Source organism: Nicotiana sylvestris, chromosome 1 (assembly GCF_000393655.2).
Source record: "Nicotiana sylvestris chromosome 1, ASM39365v2, whole genome shotgun sequence".
NCBI lineage: Eukaryota > Viridiplantae > Streptophyta > Magnoliopsida > Solanales > Solanaceae > Nicotiana > Nicotiana sylvestris.
In genome coordinates this window covers 118,966,822-118,973,003 of record NC_091057.1, presented here as the reverse complement: position 1 = coordinate 118,973,003, position 6,182 = coordinate 118,966,822, and positions in this window count along the sequence as shown.

Sequence of the window (6,182 nt, the reverse complement as noted above, 5' to 3'; positions counted from 1 at the left end):
CCCAAACCCAAGTCACAAACTCTACTTTTGTTCATTACATCCATCATCGTTGCTCCGTCACTATTGCTCTATTGCCACTACTCCGCCGGCAAAGCTTCGTCCTCTCCGGCGAATGGCCATCGCTAGCTAATGTTTGGCTACACTGAATGATCTCTCAGATCTGGTCGGATTTTTGAAGGAAAAATTTTCTCAATGTTTCCCTACAATAGTGTGTTTTCAGCAGAATTTTTGTTCGTCTCCATTTTTAGTTTTGATACAATGTATATAGTGTTTTGTTGGTCCGGAAGACACCATCTCCGACGAACTTTCTTCTCTTCTTTGTTATGGAGCCATATACAATGATACAATACATACATTATATTCTCATATCTGGCTGGAATAAATGTTAATACATAATAAACACATTGTATTCTTAGATTTGGCTGGATTTTAGTTCGTCTCTGGTGACGCGAAGCCTGGAGGCCTCACTCTCAAACCGCCACATTTTCAAATGATAAATACAATGTGTAACGACCCGACTGGTCGTTTTGCCTTTTAAAATCCCGTTCTCTTAAATAAAACTTTCCGCGCTTGCTTTAGCTAATTTATGACTTACGGGGACGGTTGGTTCGAGATTTGGAAGAGTTTTGAGTGAAATATGCCCATTTGATTCCTTAGGACTTTCTTAAAGGATTAAGTTTGACTTTAGTCAACATTTTGAGCAAACGAACCTGGATTCGTGATTTGACGGTCCCGGAGGGTCCGTGGGAAAACATGGGACCTTGGAGTATGCCCAGAATAGAATTCCAAGGTCTCTAGCCCGAATAATGAATTTTTATTAGAAATTGTTAATCTGAAGTTTTAAGGATTTAAAGAAACTAATTAATGATTGATTTTACGGGTATCGGGATCGTATATTGGTTCCGAAGTCCGGCACAGGTCTGATATATCATTTAAGGCTTGCCCGCAAAATTTGGTGTCAATCTGAGTAGTTTAAGGGCGTTTTGGCTCGTTAGAGGAAAATTAAGAACTTGAAGTTCATAAGTTTGATTCAATTGGTTTTAGGGGATTATTCTTAGATTTAGCGTTATTTCGGGTGTTCCAAAGGTTCGAGTAGGTCCATTTCGTGATTTCAGACTTGTCGTTATGTTCGGGCGGGCCCGGGGCCCCGAGCATCAATCGGACGAGGCTCGAGTGAAGTTGAAATTTTTGAGAAGTGCTTAAGTTGATGCTTCTGTCATAACCGCACCTGTAGTTGGTGGACCGCAGGTGCGAGACCGCGTATGCATCCCATGGAAGGCCCGGCCAAACTGCAGAAGCGGCTTTCGAACCGCAGAAGCAGTCCCAACCTTTTTAGCCCCTTTCGCACATGCGGTCCTTTCTCGCAGATGCGGAAATCGCTGAAGCAGTGAGCTTCATTTAATACGGGTTGTAAGCCAATTTTTACCACTTTTCACTCTTCCATTGGCGATTTTGGGAGCTTTTGAGAGAAGACTTCCATTTAGCATCTTGAGGTAAGTTTATCCCACCTATTCTTAGTTTAATACTTGTGTATTAGGTAGATTAAACACTAGAATTTAGGTAAAATCAAGGTGTTAGAGCAAAACCTAGGGTTTAAATTTAGATTTAACCACGAAATTTGTTATGGAATAAATTAGAAATCATATATTATTGATCCTTAGGTTATAGAGAACAACTTCCTTCGAAAAATCTCGGAATCCGGGCACGTGGGCCCGGGGTCGGATTTTAGGAAACTTGTGCTAAAGAATGGAAAATTGCTTAAATAGCTAGAATTCGATCTTGTGAGTCTATATTGACTAGTTCCTACCTCATTTAACTAGTTTGGGATTGTTCGGCTCCAATTGAGGGCTTGGACTCGTTCTTGGGATTGGAAATGCATTTTGGAGCGAGGTGAGTCTCCTTTCTAACCTTGTAAGAGGGAATTGTCCACATGGGTGCAATAATTGAGTAATTTGCTGCTAAATGCGGGGGGACTGCGTACGCACTAGGTGACGAGAGTCCGTGCATAGCTACTATTATGTTAATTGTCCGGGTAGTCTAGGACCTGTATCATGTTATATTTGTGAATGTCTCTATATTTTCTTGCTAATGTGACCACTTAGGGCATGCTAAAGACTTGGAAAGGAATATAAGCAAACGTATACACTTGTTGGACACTTGTATGAATTTCCTTGGAATTAAATGTGCATTCATGTGTTTTCTTGATATTAATTGATATTTGTGGATCGGACCGATCGCCTCGGTAAAATTGTTGCATCTATGGTTCGTGCCATTTGACCCTCTGGCAGTGTACAGTTTATTTTCTGTTGGATCGGGTCGTCGACCTCGTCATAGTGTGCACATGATATCTGTATGAAATCTTATCCATGACTTGATCGGCTAAATATTTGAAATGTAAATGGCTAATTGTAAAATAGTTAAGAACATAATGTATTACCTCTTGCTACAAACTGTTGATTATTTGTGACTTCCATGCTTAGTGTAACACTTCATTGTAGTATTTGATCTTAGTGAGTATCAAGTCGACCTCTCGTCTTTACTTCTTCGAGATTAGATGGGATACTTATGGGGTACATATTGTTTATGTACTCATACTACACTTCTGTACTTAATTGTACAGGATCTGAGGCAGGTATATTTGGCTATCGGACTGGTGCGCGCCCCTGATTCTTAGACTAAGACTTCCACGGTGAGCTGCTCCCTTCCTGTGTCGTTCAACAGCTTGATGGGGTCTTTCTTTACTTTTGTTGTCTATTTTATCCCGGACAGTAGGATAGTATTATTCTTTTGTACATTTTACTAGATGCTCACTACTTGTGACACCAGGTCTTGGCACACACATTAGTAGATAGTTCTTTTGGGTTGTATAATTATTATTACATATTGCTTATCATCACCAGTTTTAATTGCAAATTAAGAAATGTTGTAACCGATTCGAGTAAGTAAAATAAGAATTTACTAATACTTCCGTGTCGGCTTGCTTGACAACGATGTTGGGCGCCATCACGACCCTTGGTGGATTTTGGGTCGTGACAACATGGTATAAGAGCATTAGGTTCACGTAGCTCTCACAAGTCATGGGCAAACCTAATAGAGTCTTGTGGATCGGTACAAAGACGTCTGTATTTATCTTCGAGAGGCTACGGGGTGTTAGGAAAAACTACTTTTTATTCATTTCCTATCGTGCAATGGTTGTTGTGCTAAATTCCCCTCTTCTATTATCTTACAGATGGTGAGGACACGTACGACTGATGTTCCAAACCCGGGCGGAGCTTCTTCCCCTGTTTCTAGAGGCCGAGGCAGAGGCCGGGGGAGGGCATAGGCCCGAGGTAGGGGATGAGGGCATCCTAGTAGTACCACCAGCAGATACCGCAGGAGATCCTATCATCAAGGAGCAGGGTGAGGTGCCCGCAGATGAGCCCACCCCGGCGGACTTTATGACAACACCGGGATTTCAGGAGGTCATGGGTCGTATACTGCGGTTCATGGATTCTATGACTCAGGCTGGTTTATTTCCAGTAGATCCAGCTACATCACAAGCAGGAGGGGGAGCACAGACCCCTACTGCTCAGGCTTCTGGACATGCAGTTGTAGTGTATCAGACTCCGGGTGCACTACTCGCAGATGGGGCTCCGCCAGTTACTGCAGTAGCACCCCAGCCCAGACCATCTGCGGATGGCAATCCACATAAGTTAATGGATAGATGGACTAGGCTTCACCCTCCGGTCTTTGGGGGCGAGCGTCATGAGGATGCCCAAGACTTCATAGATAGGTGCATGGATAGACTACACAACATGAGGATATTGGAGTCGCATAGAGTTGACTTCACTACTTTGTAGCTTGAGGGCAGGGCCCGTAAATGGTGGCAGTCCTATGTTCTAGGCAGGCCTGCAGGTTCTCCTCCCATCACTTGGGGTCAGTTCGCACAGTTGTTCTTGGATAGGTACAATCCACCCTCTGAGAGGGAAGAGCTACGGTATCAGTTTGAGTATCTTGAACAGGGTCAGATGTCTGTGACCGATTATGAGGTGAGGTTTTTTGAGTTGTCTCTCCATACACTCATGATACTTCCCACAAATGCAGAGAGAGTGCGGAGATTTATTGCAGGGTTGCACCCCGGTATTCGATCTGGCATGGCCCGAGAGGTGGATATGGGTACAAAGTACCAGCTAGTGGTAGAGATCGCTCGCAGGATTGAGGGATATCGCCAGAGGGGTAGAGAGCATATGCAGAAGGATAAGAGGGCTAGACTCTCTGGAGAGTCAGAGGTGCCCCGGCTAGGGGTAGAGGTCAGTTTGGGAGGGGTCAGCCCAGTATGCCCCCATATTCAGCACCATCGCCTGCTCGGGGTGCTCCAGCACGTCATTATTTCAACGTCATGCCAAAAAGCTCGTATCGCCCGCCAGCTATTCAGGGTTCCTCTAGGGTATTCAGGTCCTCAGGGCTCTTCTGATTCTTATTTCAGTGTTATGCCGGAGAGTTCATACCGTCCACCGGCTATTCAAACTTCTTTCAGTAGGTCTACAGGCCATCAGGGTCAGCCATCAAGACAACATGTTGCCATATTGTGGGGTTGTTTCGAGAGCAGATATCTTGGCCATATGAGGAGGTACTGCCCCAAGCTTCAAGGCAAGGCAGTACAATAGGGTCAGCAGCATATGATTTCAGCACCGCCTGCCCCGCCACCTAGAGGTGGAGGGCAGACGGGCAGGGGTTGTCCTAGAGGTGGAGGCTAGGCTGGGAAAGGTCATCCATCTACTGCTCAGTCCGGTGTAGGCCAGCCAACCGACGCTCTAGCTAGATTCTATGCCCTTCCGGCTAGGTCAGATGCATTAGCCTCAGATGCCATCATCACAGGTATTATTTCTGTCGGTGGTAGAGATGCTTCGGTATTATATAACCCAGGGTCTACTTATTCATATGTATCATCTCTGTTTGCTCGTTTCCTAGTTATTTCTCCTGAGCCTTTGGGCACTCATATTCATATGTCCACTCTTGTGGGTGATTCTATGGTTGTGGATCGGATCTACCGGTCATGTGTGGTCACGTTCTGTGGTTTCGAGACTAGAGCGAACCTATGGTTGCTTGATATGATCGACTTTGAGATCATCCTGGGCATGGATTGGTTATCCCCATATCACGCCGTCCTAGATTGCCATGCCAAGACTCTACTTTAGCAGTGCCAGGGTTGCTAAGGTTGGAGTGGAAGGGTTCCACAGTTGATACATCTAGTCGGGTTATCTCTTTCCTGAAGGCTCAGCAAATGGTCGAGAAGGGGTGTTTGGCTTATTTGGCTTATGTTCGAGACACCACCGCAGAGTCTTCGACGATTGATTCAGTTCCAGTAGTTCGAGAGTTCGCCGATGTGTTTCCTTCTAATTTTTCTGGCATGCCACTGGATTGTGATATTGATTTCTGTATTGAGTTGGCTCTAGGCACCCAGCCTGTATCTATTCCATCGTACCGTATGGCTCTGAAGGAGTTGAAGGAGCTGAAGGAGAAGCTTGAGGAGTTGTTAGCAAAGGGGTTTGTTAGACCTAATATATCGCATTGGGGTGCACTAATGTTATTTGTGAAGAAGAAGGATGGAACTATGCGGTTGTGCATTGATTACGTCAGTTGAACAAAGTCACCAACAAAAACAAGTATCAGTTGCCTCGTATCGATGATTTGTTCAACCAGTAGCAGGGTGCTAGGGTGTTCTCCAAGATTGACTTGAGGTCAAGATATCATCAGCTGAAGATTCGGGACTCAGATTTTCCGAAGACTGCATTCCGGACTAGATATGGCCACTATGAGTTCCTGGTGATGTCATTTGGCTTGACTAATGTCCCAGCGGCATTCATGGACTTGATGAATAGGGTATTCGGGCCTTACATTGATTCATTTGTCGTCGTCTTCATTGACGACATCTTGATATAGTCCCGTAGCCTGGGGGAGCACGAGCAGCATTTGAGGGTAGTGCTTCAGACCTTGCGAGAGCAGAAACTATATGCTAAGTTCTCCAAGTGTGAGTTCTAGCTAGAGTCAGTGGCATTCTTGGGGCATATTGTGTCAGGAGAGGGTATTAAGGTGGACCCTAAGAAGATTGAGGCAGTTCAAAGTTGGCCATGTCCTACTTCGGTGACCAAGATTAGGAGCTTCCTGGGGTAAGCAGGTTACTACAGACGATTCGTGCAGGG